The sequence below is a fragment of the Euprymna scolopes genome, chromosome 7 (genome assembly GCF_053919585.1).
Source record: "Euprymna scolopes isolate OS-2025 chromosome 7, ASM5391958v1, whole genome shotgun sequence".
Taxonomy (NCBI): Eukaryota; Metazoa; Mollusca; class Cephalopoda; order Sepiida; family Sepiolidae; genus Euprymna; species Euprymna scolopes.
The window spans coordinates 23,712,014-23,734,990 of NC_136488.1; the positions used below are offsets into that span (position 1 = coordinate 23,712,014).

A 22,977-nucleotide genomic window follows, 5' to 3' on the forward strand; every position below is an offset into this window, starting at 1 on the left:
TTCATTTTTTCCAGCTGGCAAATGTATTCGGAGCTACCAGTTGGCAAGTGAACTCATCTGACAGTTGTTGAAGGAGGTGCCCAAACCAGCATAGTCTTTTGAGCAGAGATGGTTCAATGTTTAGAATATCACACCTGGCATGTATTATGGTATTGGGAATCCTGTCAGAGAGTCTCAGTCAAAGAATGTGATGAAGGCAGTAGAGGTCAAAAACTTTGAACCTGTGAAGATCCTCCTTGCATTGGAGCTAAGTTTTGCATCCATAGAGTAAAATAGTTTGGACAAGAGCTTCATAGATGTGGGGTTTAGGTGGAACATTTGATCCGTTGGCGAGACTGAAGTTGCTTTTAAAGATGATAGAAAGCAACCTGCGCTTGACCAATTCAAATGAAAATCTCATCTTTCATCTGACTCATCTGCCTTGAAGGTTGAACCAAAGTACTTGGACTGTTTAACTTCTTCCATAATTTCACCGTTGAGTCAACGCGATTCGATTCTGTAGAGGTATGTTGTTGAAATGACCTTTTGGGGTAAAATGAAAGTAAACTGATTTTTTTTAACAAAATATTTCTTCATTGAATTCTTTCCAAAGATGTAAATATTTTCTTACAAAAAATTAAAATGTAAATTTGTATGAACCAGTATGGTATGTCTTTTTACTGGCTCAATTCTTTGTATTAATTAAACTAATGCTATTTAAAAAAAAAAAAAAAATGCTATTTAAAAAAAAAAAGTGCTATTTAAAAAAGAAAATTTTCTACTTGGGAGTCACTACTTATCAAGGCTCGAAGGCCACTCAAGGATAAGGATTAATGAATGTAAGGTGGTAGTGTAGTAATCATTAATGGTGAAAATTGGGTAGAATTTGATTATTTATGGGAATGGCTACACAAGAACTTGTTTACATTGGATTTGAAGGCTACCATGTTGTATACAACAGAGAAGCAGACCAGCGGAACAGTGTTCCATAGGCGGGCAGTTCTTGGAAAAAAGTTTTATTCATGAAATCTGCTTTTAGATTTAGGCACAGTTAGGGAGTGGAGGAAACTGTATATTAATGGTTGTAGCTAGTAAAATATTTTTGTGAAAATTTCACAATGGGGGCACCATAGATTGGAGCTCAGTCAAGCACTTGCCATAAAAATAACGATAGAGCAAAGATAGGCTCACAACGTTTGTACGGAAGAGAAAAGGGCATCACCTACTAGATTTCAAAGTCAGTTTGCATTACGTATTGATCAATATAACTTATGATCTTCTTCAGGTGTATAAGCACGACTATCGTAATAGATGGCCTATTAACTAACGTAATTTAGTCTGCTGACGTCATGAACATTAGTCCTGTGAAATCTGGTCACGTGTCCCACGGCTTAACCGAAAGTAGGTATATATATTTTGGGAGGTTAAATTTTTAACATGCCTAGACAATCCAAATTGCCAAGAAACTATGAAAAAGGACCGAAAGTTATTGTTTTTTTTTCATTTCCGAAAGACAAGAAATTACATTACATGTGGATGAATGCGATAAAAAGAAAAAATTTCACACCATCTCCATACAGCAAAGTGAGGTTATGAAATGTTTGAGACTAAAAAATATTTTTTTAAAAACGCGTTGTTTCAAATGTTTATCTCTTTCTTATAAGTGCATTTTTCTTTCAGAACGTATTAAAAAAAAAAAAAAAAAAAAATGAAAATATGGATATAAAAAAAATGATCTTCCATGTTATTTATGTTATGTGCTGAAATCATAAATTATTACTTAGAAACTTATTATTTAACATGGGGAGCGTGTTGTAAATATTCTGTATTTTCACCAAGCAATTTAATAAAAGCAATATCGTAAAACTTGCATTTCTTGATTGTATAATTTTAAAAATGCTGATATGGAGTTCATCAAATTCCCTTATAAACAATTTTTGTCGCAAAGAGAATGACAATATTAGTAAAAAAAAAAAAAAAAAAATCAGAAAAAGAAAAATCCAAACTTTTGATTAAATTCTACATATTTTTGTAATGTTTTAATATTTAATGTTTAAAATATTTCTGCATTAGTAACTTTGTTTATACTGACATTATTTGCTTGAATTTAATTTTTATTAACTTATCGTTTGTTTTTCAGTTAAACAAATTTACCATTCATTTTTCAGTTTTGATTTTTAAAAATATTGTTGCTCGCTTTGATTAAAACAAAAAAATCGTTTAATCTTAATATTTGCTTATTGCCTTAATTCATATTTCATATTTTGCAACGTGTTTGTCTTCTGCTTAAACATACGTAATCTCACATGCAAAATTTTTATTTATTTATATTGAATAAACTTCAGTTTCACTACAAATCAAATCGTGTTCCTTCCTTTTCTTCTTTTTAAATGTAATTTATAAGTAAATAAAGAACGCATTCTAATCTTTAAAATCCTTAATTCAACGAAATGTTCAATTGCTTTTAACGCATAAACAAACAACTTTTCCCCCCTTTCAATTCTTTTTTTATTATTAATATTGAATGAGTTTCAATATAAATCCATGTTCTGTATCTTTTTTTTTAAATCCAATTTTGAAGTTTTCTGTAAAAATTCCTGCTCATTATCAACAATCTTAGTGCTCCACGTATCTTGCTTGCTAAGACCTCGACGATGACGTCATTTTTCAGCTGATAGGCCATCTCTTACGATGGCCGTGGTATGTAACCATGTTTGATATTGGGAAGGGGGTAACTACATTTCTGAGGTAGTACACACTCGGAAGTGTAGAGTTACCTCTTTCCCTATATCTAAAACATGCACAACGTTTAAGTCAATGTAACCTCCAACCTTCTTCAGATATATAAGTTGCTTATACATCTGAAGAAGGTCGACTGAAATGCTGTGCAAATAACACTCAAGATGAGAACATTAGTCCTATTAATCCAAATGGTACAATCATTACTCATCTCAAAAACTAAGAACTAGCTCGATTCTGTTGTTGGCATTGGTTTCCTCGGTTCTTTAGAGAATCAGAGACGATATGAAGGTTGTAAGTGAATATGGTGTTATATATATATATACTAGCAGGGAGACTCGACGTTGCCCGGGATTGAATGATGATCAATAAATATTTCACACTCCTATATTTTTATTGTCATCAAAATCCGTGAAATCGTCAGGGAGGAAACTTCACATGCCGCCATGCAGTAACTTAGTCCAAAATATATGTTATTCTACATTGCACCCTAGAGAACCTATTGTTTCTTTTATAAAATTATTTTATATAAACTTCTTTCCAGTTAACGAAAAAAAAAACATCAAGAATGTGGGGTTTGAACCTACAGACCACGCTATCAACTTACCCACAGTAGAATTTTCCCGTTGTTCTATCATTGTTGCTAAGCGACGGCATAGAAAAAATGGTTTTACCGATGATAGATAAAATAACGGTTTTGATTATCGGTAATTATCGGGGGTATTCTGAGACAAAACTTAACTAAGATCACTCCCAGACACTAAAGTTCTGTAAATTTTAAAGAAAATCTGTTCAGCCGTTTCAGAGTCTATAAGGAATGAACTCTCTCTCTCACACACACACACACACACACACACACACACACACACACACACACACACACACACACACACACACAAAGTTGCATTTATATAATTGTAAAGATAATATATAATTATATATGTACCTATTTACTATGCCTCCCCACGGGACAGAGTTAGACACCAGGGTCGTTTTTTAACGGGGAGAAAAGGTATAAAAATAATCCACAAGATTCAAACATGATACACTCAGGTCATGCACTTAACCAACTTGATGTCCTTAGAAAGTTAATTAAAAGAAAAAATGTCAATTGAAAAGGAGGGGGGGGGGGTCACTGAGTAAAACTAAAATGAAAGTAAAGCATTGAAAGAAACTTGCGCCCATCCATGGCAACCTGATCAGTGTGACATCACTACTGACACTGTGATAAACTGACAGTGTCTGGGTTTAATTCCATGATGAAATAACGTAAGCTTCATATGATGAGAGGCATGAACCAAAAGAATTTTGGAAGTCATGTAAAAAATAATTTCTTCATCAATATACTCTCTTAGATAGGACATTCTTATGATGTGTAAAAGTTTTTAATCTAAAAATTAATTTATCTGTCCACACGTTCAGTGTCACAAATAAACCATCATTGCAAACATTAATGAGAAACCAATTACCTCTCTTTAGCAGTTAAAAATCATTGAAATCATTTTCTCTCCAAAAATTTTCAAATTGGCTATTTTATTTTATAATTTAAAAAAAAAGTCATGTTGAGGAGACTAAGATTTTTTTTAATTATAGTTTATTTTTATTTTTTTTTTTTTTTTGTATCAGGTGACTAAAGTTAACAAACCAACCAATAGAAACCATGTGAAATTGAAAAAAAATCATCTGCTTTGAATATTTTAAAAATCAAAACTGCTGCTCTGAATATTAGCAGATTTTACAATTTTTTTTTTTTTTTTTAGTTTTCCCACATTTCAAAATAGAATTAATGTTAAAATGTATCTATTTTGATACAATACTTTAGCATTTTTGTCTTTCTCCAGTGAAGGAGAAATCCTTCTAGAGTAACGCAATTTTTTGTTTTAATCCAGAGTGCCCCATTTTGGGGAGCTAAATTTTTCTTTTTGTTTTTACTTGAGAGTCACTACTTACCAAGGCCCGAAGGCCACTCAAGGATAAGGATTAATGAATGTAAGGTGGTAGTGTAGTAATCGTTAATAGTGTAAATTAGATAGAATTTGATCACTTATGGGGACGGCTCAACAAGAAATTGTTTACATTGGATTTGAAGGCTACCATATTATATTCAACTGGGAAGCAGGTTAGTGGAACAGTGTTCCACAAGCGGGCAGTTCTGGGAAAGAAACTTTGTTCAAGGAATGTTTAGGTTTAGGCACAGATAGAGAGTGGGGGAAATTGTATATCATGGTTGTATCTAGTCGAGTGTTCTTTTTGTGAAAGTTTTGGCAAGGGGGACCATAGATTGGAGTTCAGTCAAGCACTTGCCATGAAAAGAACAATATAGCAGAGACAGGCTTGCAATGACTCTTCTGTAGGAAATAAGTTGCAGAGAAGAGAAAAAGGCATCACCTACTAGGTTTTAAAGCCGATTTTAAACTATCAAGGCAGGATAGGCGTGCGGAGCAGCTCTTGCTTAGATGTGGCAACTGTACTCCATTATCGAGTGTACCTGACTCTTATAAAGATAGAGTATTGCATCAGCAGTGAGATACCTACTGGAGAAATAGAGTAATTCAACCATTTTTCCAGCGATCTTGACAACAGATTTGATGTATGTGTTCCATTTCAGATTAGAAATGAAGGTCAGTCCCAGAAGCTTGTCAAAACATAGCTTCCCCAAGACAAGAGCCATTCATTTCAATTGGGGCATGATGGGGGTCTGAGCATTTATGATGAAAGGAGAGAAACTTGGTTTTCGATGCATTAAAATTAACCAGCCACCTTTCTCCGCCATTGCACTACATTCTCAAAATCAGAAGAGAGAGAGAATTAGAAAGATCTTGGCCTTTGAATGTTGCCTTAGATTATGGTGTCATCTGCATAAATGTCTATGAATGATTTAAGAATGTGATTTGGGAGTTCATTGATGAAGATCAGGAAAAGAGTTTGATCCAGGATGGAACCTTGTGAGACGTCAGCATTAATATTATAAGTTTCTGATTTCTGCCCACCAACGACTACTTTTATAAGCCTATCAGAAAAAAAGGATTTAATAATTGAGGACATTTCCAGCTATTCCTTCCATTAAAACAAATCCTGTCTACCCTTGTTAACGTTAATTCTATTTTTAATTTTATAAATTTTACTTTTAAGTAAAAAAGTAATTAAACCAGAAAAAAAAAAAAAAAAAAAATCAGCAAATATTCAGAGCAGACATAAAATTTTAACAGTATTCACACTGTCTATAATATGGTTGTCTTCAAGTCCAACGTGAACAAGTTTCTGGTGAGCCGTTACACTTGAGTTAACAAATTTATCGAACTTCCATTACTATCGATTACTATATTGTCCTTTTGACTACTGTACACTCTTTAACCGTTATCCTTGAGTGGCCTCTCGGCCTTGATAAGTGGTGACGCCTATGTAAAAAAAATAAAATAAAATAAAGCAGACGATTTTTTTTCCATTTCAAATGGTTGTCATTGATTGGTTACTTTAAGTCACATTAAACTAATCTTTGATTTTGATTAGTGGCGACCGTAAAAAGTACTTTTCGTTAATTACTATTTGAAAAAAAAAAAAAAATTATTAAAAAAAAATATTGATTGTTATTTCAAATCCATATATATATATATATATATATATAAAAGATTTTATTTTCACAATGCAAATGAAAAAAGGAAAATTTTAATATTTTTTAACCGCAAATATCAGAAAATTGCTATTTGCTGACCGAAGTAAGCCCAGGTATGCCCCCCTCCCCCAGCTTATCACCAGCGTCCAAGTGCTGACGTCACATTGATGTTATATTCGGCCGCCATGGTTAGGTATTAAGTTCAATATCTACTAAGACCGCCTGAGTAGATACAGCTAATTGCATATTTATTTCAATTGGTACTATATAGATTAGTTTCATTTTTTATTGACACCGCTTCCGCTTCACTAGCAGTGTCAGATGTCGCCATTAAAAACGAGTGATAAAATTTTGAATAATTTGAATAATTAGACTCACTGTCTTTCGAAGCTTATAACTACTGGAAAAATGTAATTTAAACCCTAATTTTTTTTTCAATAAAAGGAGCAAAGACCAAATTTTAAAATAATAAAAGGTTTAATAGAAAAATATGCAATATTTTTTTATCGGTTTTCTTTAAAAGAAAGATTTCAAGAAATTCAACAAATTTTTACTTACTTCGAATATAAAAATATATATAAATTCAAAAAAATCACTTACCTATAAAAAAAATAATAATCTTCATTGTTAAGAATTTGTCCATATTTATATTTTATATTTCATGTACTTTTTAAATAAAATAATTTTTTAAGCAAGGATTAAAAAATACCGTGATTTTAAATTGTCATATGAGAGGTTTACAAACGAAGTTGTCTATCTTTCTTCCAGTTGAGAAATACAAAGGCCGAAAACTGACATAATTAATTATTTCAAAAACATAAAAACAATACATTAGACCAAATATATTTCCTGGTAGTAACTATATGAAGAAACAAACATAATGAAGTGCTGATATGTGTCTTATCTCTCTTTTGAATTTCTGACGTGTTTGCTGTCAACAATCAAGTTAGTCCAATATGGGTCACCGTATTCGAAAAATGATCACATTTCACTCATCAGTTGAATAATTAACTTTACTTTAAAAAAAAAAAAAATAGCCCGTCCACAAATTGTACATTTTGTTTTATTCTCTTAAAGAATTACATGAGTTTTTGATTTAGAATATTTTATTTCTTCTTTATGCAATGAATTTTTTTTCAAAGATCTAAAAAATGCACTGAATGAAATAGAAAAAAAATTGATGTTGGTGTCCAATTTTTATAGGACGATATTTTCAAAATATGAGGTTTCACTTGAAAAAAAAATCAACGTGTTTTAAAAAAAAAAAAAAAAAAGGGGGTTTTAAACTTGACTTTACAGGTAAATTTGCATGTAACTATTCTTTTGTTTTTGTTTTAAATTAGATTATTTTATTTATTGATCTTTTATCTTCAATTTGTGATATATAAACCTTACGTGAGAAAATTTATTATTTTCTTTTTAATAGACGTTTCAAAATGGGGGAGGGGTGAATTAAAAAAAACGTTTTTCTAAAATATTATATAATCGTAAAAAGCATAAAATTTCACATTAAACCTGAAAATATCTTAAAAATTGAACAAACAGAAAAATTTGGATAGATTTTTAAATTGAAAAAAATTTAACTTGTAAAATTCAATTCATTTCATTACGTAGAAAAATAAAATGGCTGCATGAGCGCGTGCAATTCCCAAAAAATTCTGACACCTAGCGTTTCCCAAAATCAAAACATCGACTTAAGAATCGGTCACATTTGGCATCTTTAGCCCTTGGGACTGTGTTTCCCTGAAACTGAAGTTATCAACGGAACATCAAACTAACGTATAGTGTCAATTAAAATAGATAAAAAATATACATGCTCTTGCAAAAGGATTTGAGCACTCTTTCTCTCTCCCTCACACACAACACGAAATTAGAATTAAAATTAAAGAATGTAAATTGTAAAAAGACTCCCGGGAAGCCCCGAGTATACAGTTAGTATTAAATAATAATAATTAAGATTTAATTTAAATTTGCTATTTCGCATGCTTTCATTAAGGTTGCTATTATTTAATACGTACATCATTATCTTACCTTTTCAAATTCAATCCATAAACCAAAACGTAATTAAGTCACAATTAAAGACAGAAAAGTTGGTGTCTCTTCATTTTAATTTGTATCAAAAAGTATTTCCCGGTGTTTACTTTAATCAACTACCTTTTACAACCAAGTGATCAAATAATTAATCGGATCTTTTAAAGTTTAAAAAAAAAACAATTCCCATGGAAAAAAAAAATGACTGGAATATATTTCGACAAACCTGTTGATATATTCGTGAAATTTATTTACTTATTTATTTATTTTATTTTATTTTTCTAATGGTCGAAAATGTTTTTAAAAGAAAAGAAAGAACAGGTGAATTTTCTGACCAGGTGTAATGAGTTCACAGGAATGATTAGTATTTGGTCGGCGAAATGAATTGATTAAAAACAACAACAAAAAAAGTAAATAAAAAGCACCTGTTAGCAGGTGATAACTGTTCTGGAACTGGTTGTGCCGGAAATACGGTTGTCATTTCGTTATATTATTGTTGGGACGATTAATCGGAATAAAAAAAAAATCAGAATATTTTCGGTGCCGGAATCGGAAACAAATGTGCTTAATTTCCGATGCCAAAAACGATTCTTTTTATTTTGTTTTCGTTTAAAACTTAATTTTCTACGGTCTGTATTAATGATAAAATAATAAACGTTAAACTACTAAGTGTAGTTTTACGTTTGCGAAAATATATGCGCATATTACATGGGGTTGCGGTAATCCGACCCCCTCCCATCCAAAAACACACACGATAATAAAATATACTTAGTTTTAACATTTCACTGCGGTTTCACAGTAGTATCACCGATTATCAGGTTTGTCTCCGAATGGTATCAACATTGATGCCAGTCGAATACAATTTTGATGATCGGTGAAACTGCAGTAAAATGTTCAAGCTAACTATATTTCATTATCAAAATCATTTATCATTATTAAAGTTCTATCCTATGATCATTTATTTGTTCAAGATAAGATGTTTGTTTTGGAGAGAGGGAGAAAATAATTCATTGGTAAAAATACAAGAATAAAAATGTGTGTTTTTTTACCATGTTTTCCTCGACGATTTAAGCATAGCATCGTATTGCTAGAAAACAAATTTTGAAAAAAAAAAAGAATAAATAAATTTAATGACTTTTAAGAAGGGGATTCACTTTTTCGTTATAACGTTCTAATCACGTGGCACGTCGGTAATGAAATGGACAGTAAGTCAGGTAGCAATGGAGTATAACGTTACATTGAGAAAGTGAACCCCCTTCTTAAAAGTCATTCAATTTTTAATGTTTTTCAATTTTTTTTTTTTTTTTTTTTTCTGCTAATATGATACTTAAGTCTCGGGAGGGGGGGAGGAAAAAAAAAAGAAGCATAACATGCATTTTTAGGGGGTGGGCACTCTTGTACAGGTCCACCAAATGGTTATTTGTAAGAAATCGGCACCAGACGATTTCAATACTTTGGAGAATTCCAAGTCAGTCCCGGAAATCGCCGAAGCAGTTTACGACTTGTTATTATGGTCAAAAGTTGAGTCGTGTCCCTTGACCTTAATAATACCGGCAGACAGTTTTCACAGATAAAATTTTATTTTATTTTTTTAACAAAACATATCCAGGTATGTAGAAAAGTAACTTATCTTGCCTTTAGTTACATTTATTTGTTATACGAACCGTGCTGAAATAATAACGTTATTATTTAGAAATTCATTCTTAACATGGGGAAAGGATAGCGTTTTGTAAGGATTCTGTATTTTCAGTTAACGATTTAATAAACAAAAATACCGTAAAAAAAAATATATATATATATATATATATTGCTTAATGCTTCTCTGATAAATCCACGCGCAAACTAAGACCTCATGATAATGTTGGGTATTTATGCAAATACAGATATTTTTTTTTTTTTTTTACATAAGATTTTCAAGTTCAATTCAAATTTTACGGTATTTTTGTTTATTAAATCGTTAACTGAAAATACAGAATCCTTACAAAACGCTATCCTTTCCCCATGTTAAGAATGAATTTCTAAATAATAACGTTATTATTTCAGCACGGTTCGTATTCTGCATAGCGGTCTACGCAGAATTCATGAACGAATAGGAATTACAACTTTATTCATAGATATTTTGTTTTATAAAGCTCTAGTGTTTTCATTTCTTTTCATACATACAAACAATACTAATGACGGCATCACATCGATCTCTCCATATTATTGGTACGCCGCCTCCCACCCTTAGTTTTACACCTGTTACAGGTATGCTCGATAAAATTGCAATAAAAAACATTGACCATTCTTCTCATTTATGTGTGGACTTACCTGCATAAAATGAAAAGTCAGCCAAAGAACACTTCAACTCTAAATTATTCTAAGGCACTTCAACACTGGTAATAATAATGACAGGCCAGCATCACTAGATCGGCCATGTCTTATCCAAAGCGGTGTTGCGTGTGAATTTGTCCCCGATCATCAGAATTCCAACGAGGCTCAATTCCAACTGCAGGTTTTTTTTTTATTGTTATTCTTTTTTATTATTATTATTTAGATGAAACACACACACACACACACATAAAATGAAAAAAAAAAAAAAAACACAGTAAATCGGTCTGTTGCCATAAACAGCATTTATTGAAATAGAGAAACAAGTTTTATACAAACATATTCTACCTTAGATATGAAATTATTTTTGTATCAGGTTGACAAAAACGTTCCTGCAGTTTTTAACTTTTAAATTCATATCTCGGCTCAAACAAAAAACTATTGATCGAAATAAGCACCATCAGAATCAACACACTTTTGCCAACACAATGTAAGTGTATTTAAGCCAGTAACATAAAAATCGTGCGTTCTGGTGACGATGAAGTCGCTGAAGTAGGTGTATCAGAATTTTTGTAGGAATTTTTGACACCCCTAACACGAAACTGCGAATAAAATATAAAAATCTCGTAATTTCTCTGTTAAAAGTGGGTTATTTATTTTCTTTATGGATTATACTTCCAAAATAAACTATTAAAGTTGTTTTAAAAGTAATAGAAATATTTTTTTTTAAAACAGTAATGAATTTTCCGAACTCAATATTTTTCAATTTTTAAACTTTAAAAATCTATAAAATTTTTCTATTGATTCTATTTTTACGATATTTTCAGGGTCAATGTGAAATTTTATGTTCTTTCCAATAAACCGAATATAATATTTTAGACAAACGTTTTTTTTTTTAAATTCACGCCCCCCCCCATTTTCAAGTTTCTGTTAAAAAGTAAATAATTAATTTACTCACCGAAAAGTAAATAATTAATTTACCCACAAATTGAAGAGAAAAGGTCAATAAATAATATATTCAAATTTAAAACAAAAAACAAGTAGTGTTTTTTAGAATTTTACCTGTAAAGTTTGAAATTTAAAACCTTTTTTTTTTTAAACCACGTTATTTGTTGGGGTTTTTTTTTGTGTTTTTTTAATGGAACCTTGGTCCTTGCTCCTTTAATTGAAAAAAAATTAGGGCTTGAATTACATTTTTCGAGGAGTTATAAGCTTGGAAAGACAGGGGTCGAATAATTCACGCCTCCCATTTTGAAATGTCTATTAAAAGTAAATAATTAATTTATGTACCAAAGTCTTATATATCACAAATTGAAGAGAAAAGGTCGATAAATAATATATTCAAATTTAAAACAAAAAGAAAGAACTGTTTTTTAGAAATTTACCTGTAAAGTCCGAAGTTTAAAACCTTTTTTTAAAAAAAAAACACGTTTTTTTTTTGTTTTTGTTTTTTAATGAAACCTTGGTCCTTGCTCCTTTAATTGAAAAAAAAAATTAGGGCTTGAATTACATTTTTCGAGGAGTTATAAGCTTGGAAAGATGGGGTGGAATTATTCACTATTTTCACGAAATTTCTGACACACCTATCGCTGAAGGCGTTTTTGATATCGCTTAAGTTTTTTTAAGCATTTCTCACACAGAAAGTTATCAAGATGCTTGAAAAAGTGATAGTCGTGAGAGGCCTGGATTGGTTTAGCAATATACGGTCGGGCATTGTTGTGGAGGAGAATTGGGCCTTTTCTGTTGACTGGGTGTTGTTGTTGAAGTTTCTGATGCATTTCATCAATTTGTTGACAGTATTTTTCTGCCGTAATGGTTTTGCCTGCATTCAAAAAACTGTCATGGATAAGACTAATCGTAGACAACAGTCAGCACAGTCAGCATGATCTTCTTTTGGTGCAACTCTGGCTTTGGGAAGTATTGTGGAGCTTCATTGGTGTCTAATCACTGAACTGAGCGTTGCTGGTTGTCATAAAGAACTCACAAATCACAACCTGGTCAAGAAACAGGTCGTTCTTGTTACGTAAAAGAAGGGAAGATGACATTTCATAACAGCATTTCTTTTGGTTGCTATTCAATTCATGAGGCACCCATTTATCAAGATTTTTGTCTTTTCAATCTCCAAGTGATTGGAAATCATCGTATACATTATGTCTAATTCAGAAGCAAGTTTTGGAATGGTTGTATGTGGATTGGCTTCAACTAAGGCTCTTATTGATCATTATCAAAATCCGATGACCGACTACTATGCTCATCATCTTCAAGAATCTCATAGCCGCCACAAAATTTCTTGGACCATCATTGTGCTGTGCTTTCAATAGTGGTTCTATGGCGGTTACCATAATGTAATTCTTGTTGGGTAGGTCACCATTTCGGCGGGTCCCCCTTTTGGGGAGTTGTCGAAATTAATAAGACGGGAGTAGAAACCGACCTGGAAATAATAATAAAGAAACAAAGGAACTTCCAAACGAAACAGTTTTATATTCATTTCAGCGTACGAGTGGTATCGGGTTATAGAAAGTTCGTGATTTTCATTTTTGTCCCCTGACTCTGGAACCACTCGCGTCTCCGTCTTTCTGCTTCCAACACTTTTTATATCTCCCTTTTTGTCTTTCCCACCAGAACTGTTCTCCGTCCTGATTGGTTACAACCTCTGGTCACATTTTTGAGGAAAGAAGGAAGGAAGGAAGGGGGAAAGGGAAGAGTAGAGAGAAAGAGACATGTAATGGAGAAATAGTAGTCTTGGCTTCACTTCCCCCTCCAGTAACGGAGTTAGTTAATATCCTTAGAATTACTACTATGTCTACTTCTGTTTAAAAATAAAAATATTCATTTTTCTTTTTCCATGTCACTTTTCTTCCTGATCTAGATTTATACATGCCACCAGCAATTTTACTCTCTACTTTATCGGTATCATCTGTTCTGACATCCTTATCATTAGTAGTACCTATCTGTGCTTTCTCGGTCACTCTAGTTCTATTACGGCTAGTTGGCTCTGTAAACGGTTTTAACTTATCGAGTGATACGTGTGCATGAGTACCGTTATTCATATCGATCTGGAAGTGTTTATCTGATCGAGTCAAAACTTTATAAGGACCCGAGTACGGTGCTTCTAATGGTTTCCTAACTCGATCAACCCTTAACCATACTTTCTCACAGGAAAGTAAGGTTTTCGGTATAAAAGATTTTGCATTTCCATTGATAAATCCTTTTCCATCGTTGAGTAGATCGATTTGGGACATCCATTCACACAAGTTATGTACATACTTGTAAACTGGAGTTTCTTTTTCTACTCTCTGCTTGTGTATCAGCTGATGAGGAATCAATATTGGTGCTCCAGTAACAGTGGTAAAAGGTGAAAAACCTGATTCATTAGGGGTGCTGCGTATACCTAGTAGGATCACTGGTATCGCTTTCATCCAGGATTCTTTTGATAATTCTTTTGATTCGTTTGATGATAAGTTTTAAAGTTGTTGAATAACAAGTGGATAAAGCGTTGGAAACTTTCCAAAGCTCCGTTGTGAGTATGTGTGTGGGTTTATCTTCTAGCTGTGTTCACTAGGAAAATATTTTTGAGCTCATACATTCCTGCGAAAACCAACTTAGTGGCATCTTTGCAAAGTGCTAAGAACAAGTGGGTAAAAACATGCATGCTATAAATGGGTTACCAATTAGCAATGTAATAAGTCTCCAGACATACCCCTCCACCGTACTGTATACCGATACTCCATGGCTGACTGGGATAGCTTCCATACATTCATATATGATCTACCTCTGCATTCCATGTTTAAAAAGGATGTGTCCTTTATAGTATCAGACCTGACCGAATGGTTAATTGTAGGCATAGACCAATTCATACCATCTAAAAAATTCCAACAGAAACCTACCAGCCAGCCATGGTTCTACCCAGAATGTGCTGCTGCCATTGCACACACAAATCACTTTTTCCATAGCTACCAACGTAATAGATGCACTGAGACTAAAGCTGCTTTCAGGAACACCAGCAACCACTGTAAAAGAGTAATAAAAAATGCAAGACAGCTATATGCCCAATCTGTTAAATCCAAAGTAGCTACTTTGGATTTAACAGCGGCTTGGTTCCCACCAGTTTTGGCAAATAACAAATAGGATTCTGAACAGAAGTGCGCGTTCTATCCCAACCATTATCAATGGACCAGAGTTCATCTCGTCAGCTTCAGACAAGGCCAAACTATTTGCCAAGAACTTTGCAGCTAATTCTACCCTATGCAATGAAGGCCATCAATTCCCCATATTTCCTCCTATAACACAGAAAACGCTAGGTAACATACAAATATCTGTGCATGAGGTCGCCAAGCTAATCAAGAACCTCGATTCCAGTAAAGCTACTGGCCCTGACGGCATCCCAATTATAGTGTTAAAAAAGCTTCAACCAGAACTTGCTCCCATACTTACGAAACTGTTTAAACGTTGCCTTAAGGAGAAGTGCTTTCCAACATCCTGGAAAACCTCATCAGTATGCCCTGTATTTAAGAACTCAGGTGATAAGTCATCTCCCTCTCAGTACAGACCAATAAGTCTCCTGTGTGTCATGAGTAAGTTGCTCGAATCCATATTAAATAGAGAAATAGTCAACCACCTCAGCAGAAATAACCTTCTTAATGACACACAATATGGTTTCCGTTCTGCAAGATCTACCGCAGATGTGCTAACGGTTATATCTCATAGGATTAGTGAATCTCTTGACAAATGCGTCCATTCCAGGGCAATTGCTCTTGACATATCAAAGGCCTTCGACAAGGTATGGCATAAAGGCCTACTTCACAAGATCTCCAGCTACGGTATAACTGGAAATATTCTCTCTGTCATTAAATCATTTCTCTCTGATAGGCTCATAAGAGTAGTGGTTGATGGACAAAAATCAGAGGCCTGCAGTATTAATGCTGGAGTCCCTCAAGGGTCCATCCTGGGCCCAACTCTCTTCCTGATCTACATCAATGATCTCCCTAAACACATACTTAAATCATTCGTTGACATCTATACTGATGACACAACCATCTACGGCAACACATCAAGGGCTGTGAATTACAAAGTTCTCTCTGATTCTCTCTCCTCTGATCTCGAACGACTGGTTTAGTGGGGGAAGACGTGGCTGGTTACATTTAATGCATCTAAAACCAAACTCCTATCTTTACATCATCAACGCTCTGATCCCTATCTGGCATCAATTGAAATGGATGGCTCTCGTCTAAGAGAAGCCCCATGTTTTGACAAGCTTCTAGGCTTGACCTTCACTCCTGATCTAAAATGGAACATGTACATCAAGTCTGTTGCCAAGGAAGCTGGAAAAATGGTGGGATCCTTTTATCGCTCCAGAAGATATCTCACTACTGATGCAATTCTCTATCTATATAAAAGCCAAGTACATCCAAGGATGGAATACTGCTGCCATATCTGGGCAGGAGCTGCTAAAAACAGCCTATGCTGCCTTGACAGAGTACAAAATAGTACATGCTGTTATAAAATAAACATATTCAAAGTCTTAAGCCGTGAGTATATGCTGCTCCTGCTGTTATACTATCATTTTTTTAATCTAAATTCTGAGGTTTTCAGACTGTTCTGACAAATTGTGCAGGAACCATTATGATTGGTTAATCAACATTGTTTTACTTTTTAATTGTCATTGGTCATATCATCTATTTTTCTTTGTTTTGTTTTTTACATAGTAATTTAAAGCACATCTGACTTTCTTTGGGTGTTGCCTTTTAGAGGGGAAAGAAAAAAAAAGGAGTTGCTTAACATGTCAACATAGGACCTTGGAGATATATTTTCGATTTTAAGATGAAAAGCATTTCTGGTGTGAAAGTTTGTCCAAATATGGCCTTTGCATATTCTATACACTTGTACATTACTCTAATTCTTGCCTCTGTCATGCATGTTTTATCTTGTTGTAATAGGAACGATTGTATTCTTTGTTTAGGAGTTATTTCCTATTTATTTCCTCTAGTTGCATGTATACTACATGTCTTCACTGTGTTTTAATGATTACCCTGTAGAAACTGTTAATAAATTAAATGCAGAAAAACAGTAACATTTATACTGAGAAGAGACAAAAGAAGTGTCTCGTAATGAATGTCCATATGAAGTAAAATACACAGAATTGAGTCTCTTTTGTTTTGCACATCCACTTCTAGAATGAACAGAGATGGGGATGGTTAATTGAAGTTTTGAAATTAAAGTTTTAAACTGCCGAATACCATTGCATGCACACAAAAAAAAATTGTCGTTCTTTTCTCTTACTGACATGCGAATTAACAAAAAAAATCCGTCATTCTTTTTTCCCACTTACACGTGAACTAACCATACATACAGAATAACTCTAAGTGAGTAAAAAAATCTCTATACAGCAGTTTTAGATATCTGTTGAGTTGGAAGTTGAACACATGCATGCCGTTGATACTCCCTGACATTTTATAAAGCACATTTGTATTCGTTCTACAAACTATAATCACGTGTCCTATCATTGGAACTTTTCATTTCCTATCGATTAGGTTTTGAGTTTGAGTGTCACACACGCCACCCTTGTATACAATGTGACACAACAGACGATCTGTAAAAAGTTTAATATCAAGTGCAGTAACAAGTCCTGGACAGATATACCAGAAGGAATAGTTGGAAATAAGTCATACATTCACTATGATTACACAATTCCCACAGCTACATTCGTAAAAAACAGAGCGATTAAACCTGACATAGTAATATGGGACGAGAAGGAGAAAGAAGCAACCTTAGTAGAAGTTAGTGTCCCTTATGATGCTGGGTTAAACAGAGCTGAGAGGGAAAATATATCAAAATACAAAGGTCTTATGTATGATGTAAAAAGAAACTGGAATCTTAGGAAGATCTCTATCATTCCAGTAATTATAGGAGCCACTGGATCTATGAAAAAGAATTTCAAAATATACCCAAAGAACCAAGTGCAAGAGAGATTCAAACAATTGCACTTTAAGGAGTGGTTAGAAGCTTAAAAATTTCTTGGTTGGAATGCATGAAATAGCAAGTGAATGTCTGGCATCTGGTAGGATGCCCCATCTCCAGCTAGAACAAAATGATAGAAAACTGAGAAAACCAAAAAATAGAGAAACACAATGCATACTCCAAAAATCTGCTCTGGCGTTTTAGAAAATGACCACGTTTTTATCAGATTCAGAGCTTGTCAGTGTGTATATGAATGATGCCTGTTTGATTCAAGAAAACATATCTGACTGGACTGGCATCAGATAGGCAGTGAAAACGAGCACTGATGGTCAAAATGAATGTTCAAGTAGCAACCTTGGAGAAGATATTGCCACCGAGATACAAAGGCCATCAGCAGCAGCAAGCTTACAAATTTTCCTCGACCAAATACTATTTGCAGCACATAATAACCAATGATATTGTTTCAACAAAATGTAAAAGTCTTCTCAACAAATGTAAACTTAGATTGAGATCAATTTTACTACAGTAGTAGCATCGGTATAATGAGAAATTTGCAAATCCATTAATAAACCAGATAAGAGAATGCAGAATTTGTTTCAACTAAATGAATTTTGTTTTAAATCCAGATTTTCAGTTCCATAAGCTTTCTTCATACAGACAATTTTTATTTTATTTTATTTTTTTCTTGTTGAGATCTTATGGCATCAACAATTTCTTCCAGTATTGTTGAAGAAACTGTTTTTTTATTGTCCAATAGTCATAATGAGATGCCCTGGCATGTGTGTTCAAATAATGAGATCAATTTTACTATAGTAGAAACATGCATATAATGAGAAATTTAAAAGTCTGTTAAGAAACCAGATAACACAATATGAGGTTCTTTTCAAATAAATTAATTATTTATTATTTTTATATTGTAGCATGCAGGAAAAAATCTTGTGGTAATATCTTTCATGGATAAGTAGCTCTTGGAAAGAAATCGTCTGTTCATAGAGATTTTGTTTGATGGTAGGTACATGAAGAAAGAAAGGAAAACTATTTGCAGTTCTAATAGTAAGACGAGTTCTTGCTATAAATGCCAAACGAAAAGAAACCAGAAATTGTACTAACCTTGAATTGCTGTATCCATTAATAGCAGGGATAGGTTGAGCAGCACAATGTTAAAATTTACTTTGAAAGTCTGTTAAGAAACCAAATAATATGATACAGGATTTTTTTTCAAATAAATGAATTATTTATTATTTTTTTAATCCAAAAAAAACAAAATGTCCTATTTTCTTTTTGATCTCAGATTTTTTTCCAAAGGAGATTTTTTTTAACATTTTCTCACCAAATATTAGTGGAATGATTGTATCCTTCAAATCTGATTGAAATTGAAACCTTATTAGTGCAGAAATGAACTTTGTCTGCATGAGTGTGTATCATCATCCCATTCTCATTCTCCTACTAAAAGAAGTATGGTCAGATGATGGCATTTTGTCTGATGGCACATCATACTGTCATTTTCTGTTGGCTAATAGGATGATGGATATGTTCATTAAGCTGAGCCTGAGCCTAGAAGCACATATTCTGCTTGTTAATAAGTTTTATTTAATTGATAGTGAGACTCATCACTAAAGAAAATCAAATTCAATAAACCAAGGTCAGTTTCACTTCTTTGACTGATAACTTTACAAAATGCTTCTCATTCTGTTTTATTACGATTGGTTTGCTGTTGCAAAATCTGAATTTTGTAAGGAAAGAGATGAAGATCATCACATAGAATTGTCAAAACTCAAAAAATGACAATTTCTTGTAAGAGATGGCATGTTGATTTTCTGGTGGATTTGTAACAGCAGGAGCAGATATACCCACAGCTTAAAACTTTGAATATGTTTGTAAATGTCTGATTCGTTGTAGCAATCAACTTCCTTTCTGGCTTGCCCAATCAGATGCCCTCTCTCTGGTGAGCTGAACATGTGAAAAAGTGCATAAAGGTTAAACCATGGCAACTCTCTCTCCCTCTTTCTTCCTAGCTCTCAGACTAAAGACATCTTCATGTGGCATGAACCAATCCCCAAGTACTTTCTTGGGATGCCACACAATCCACTTGGGCCTGAAGGCCCAGGGTTCGACTAACACAAGAAGACAAAGGATATATTGTGGCTACCACCAAACAGTAACTTCAACTACACATACATGAACTCTTCTTCTTGTATCAAACTCTAATCTTTTGTTCCTTTCCATACATGGACCTAACCCATACTTCTACTTTCAACACACATCCACAAACTCTCTTTCAACAGGTCTGTCGAATCATTCATCAACGTCTCTACACCGGAACTCTTCCCAATACTGACTCTTTCTCTATACAAACCTACTAACAAAGATAATAAAGTGGTTCTAAAATAATAGAGACAGACACTTGTCCTGATTTCTACAAATTCCTTAAGGCGTTCCCATAAAATTTGAATATTGTCAGAGATTAAGACAAAACGATGTCAACCACTGTCTATCTCTTGAAATTTTGTCACTAAACATAGTATTGTCCTATCAGGTACATTGTTTCTGCCAAAATCATTCCTGCATTGCTGTTGGGTCAGAAAAATTGATTTTGTGGTAAATTATGCCTCAATGATTTTTATCCACTGTTTTTACTATCTTGGATATATATTGGTGTCAAAAGATTCTCACAAACCTGAAAACTTTGGAAAATGTAAAACACAAATTTGGGATGAAAAATAGGACGCTTTTTTTGGACCACTCTGTATAAGTGGATGAAACTTTTTTGTTCAATGGTGTTGTCGCCTGCATATGTTACATCAATAAATAAGAAATATAACCTAAGTTTTTGTCATTTCTTGGGGAGAATTTCCATTACAGCTTCCTGTTAATCAAAACCAAAAATTGACTGGATATGTTCCCGATTGGCCAGATGTTGAAACTCCAAATATATGTTATTCATCCTTTGTGTTATAAAGGTATTTATGTATATTATTTGTCCCGTCATGAACTATATTTAAATGTACATATGCACACAACAAACTTTAGCTACATGGTCATAGATGCATGTATATACACTCACATGCAATGATATGCTAAACAAAAGTAGAAACACATAAATACACGATTTACATCCCAGCCCCATATTATCCAGGACCACACACCACAATACTCGGAACTATCGGATTTCGAGATAAGGGTCCGATAGAATAAGAGACAATGAAATGGACTTTCATTCTATATTCAAAAGCAACTTTATTTGTCATCTTCAATAGTAGCATGTATAAGAGAGAAACGGATTAGTCCGTGCACGCTTGCCTTTATAGTAGTCATTAAAAAGGTTTCTGATGTGGAGATGTAAATTAGATATCTGATAGTTAGATGTAGGTCAGGCCTGTTGAAAGAGAGAGAGAGAGAGAGAGAGAGAGAGAGAGAGAGAGAGAGAAAAGTGTTTAATGCGTTTATGTTTGTAGGAGTGAGCATCCGATAGTAGAGACGGGACAAAAGGTAAGTGTCTTGTGGTAGGAAAGAGTATGTGTGTGTGAAGCGCACATGGGAGCAAGTTTTGACGATAGACATGTTGGCTTGTTGCTCACATTAGGCCTGGGGCCAAAGGCCGAGGTGAAGTCTGCTGCCCAGTAGGGCCAGGAGAAAAGAGGAAGAGAATTCGTGAGTTCGCCTTTTATACACTTGGTCATATGATTGAGAGCTGGCTTGTGATTGGACAAGCCAGGGAGAAAATGGATTTCAAATCTTGAGCCACAAGAATTAAGTCCTGCTACTGTGCTTGTTGCAATTTCGTCTGCTACAGTCCTGATTATCCAAAGTAGGCACTGTTAGCAGTCCAGAATGGATGAATAAAAGATTTTTGCTCAAAGATAAGTTCGTTTTTTGACGTCACATGGTTGATGTGTGTTTTGGATGGGTGTTGGGTTATCTCTCTTTTTTTTTTTTACTGCTGTCACTGAAGAGAAGAACAACTACTGCTGCTGATATTAAGAACAAATATCTATGTTGTTGATTTGTTGTCAAGCATCATTCATGATGATTTTTGTTGAAAACTGAATATTTGTGGTGACAGTGCAAAGAGGCTGTGGAAACAGTGGCCACGCATAGATGTGAACTTAAAACCGTTTTATTTTCAAAGTGATGGCGGTAATTATGCAAAATACGCACAGTTGGCGATCAAAAATAGCTAAATAAAAGGAGTGAGATTTTTACTAAAAGATAAGTTCGGTTTTGGATGCCACGTTGTCCGTATGCATTTTTGATGGGTGTCACCTTATTTCTTCTCTTTTTGACTGTTATCGCTAAAGAGAAAAAAGAAAAACTATTACTGCTGTTGATATTAAGAGTGAACATTTTTCCTGTTGTTGGTAAAGTGAAGAAAAGGCACACTTGTGTCCCTTTGATGTAAATACCACAAACTAACCCAACAAGCAGCAAAATTCTACCCCTACATTGTAGAGATCCCTAAATGGCAGAAAGCTTTCTACTTTAATAGCTTCTTCCCTAGAACTGCTAAATTTTGGAATACCCTCCTGGTTTCCTGCTTTTCAGACTGTATTGACATGCAGAAATTTAAATGTAATGTGAACAGACTGTTGAATTCCCTACATAGTGTTTCTATAGATATGGTCCTAAATAGCAGCCCCTTACATTTAAGTGGCACTTGTTTGTTCGTAATGTTATCTAATTTAACTATAATGTAAATCTCTTTAAATTCATAGGTAAAGTTATGTTTAATTTGGATGTTTCATGTCTTCCTGACCCCAGAATCTTCTTAAAGAAATAAGGATAAATACAGATAGTTTAGTAAAAAGTTATAACAATGCAAGAATATATGAGAAAGGAAAACTGAATATCTGTGGTGATGGTGCAGAGAGATTGAGCAATAAGTGGTCACAACTAGCATGTGTCCGCTGCAAGGAAACAGTGACCACACATGGATGTGAACTTAGAATAATTTTATTTGGACGTGAAAGTCATGATTATGCAAAATATGCACAGCTGGCGATTCTATCGTAGCCTCACTGTAATCACAGATCTAAATTATTACTGAACTGATTATCCAATCAATTTTCTAAGGAGGGGCCCATATCTTAGCCTTGCTGTAGTCACAAATAGAATAATGGCGCACAGCCCCAACTGTTAAACCCAGTTGCGCGCACGGCTGTTTAAAGTTCATTTCAGTTGCGTGCACATCGCCTTTCTACACCCACGCAAATTCTGTGGGCATATAAACTAAACTCTGCCTTTTCACGCAGACGTCTTTGAAAGCATCTTATGTCACAAACATATTGTTTTTTCCAATCAGATTACGAAGAAAACAAATTTCAAAAATATTTTTTCGACAGTGTTCATGG

General features: G+C 33.8%; 1 protein-coding gene across 1 annotated transcript in view; it reads right to left on the reverse strand.

Annotated features, from left to right (window-relative positions):
- LOC145279644 (putative peptidyl-tRNA hydrolase 2) overlaps positions 1-10,842 on the reverse strand; it is a 34,064-nt gene extending 23,222 nt beyond the window's left edge. Inside the window, exon 1 of the mRNA XM_080130874.1 lies at positions 10,673-10,842. The gene's annotated coding sequence lies outside the window, so the exon portion shown is untranslated. The remainder of the gene's footprint in view (positions 1-10,672) is intronic.
- Positions 10,843-22,977: the final 12,135 nt, after the last annotated feature.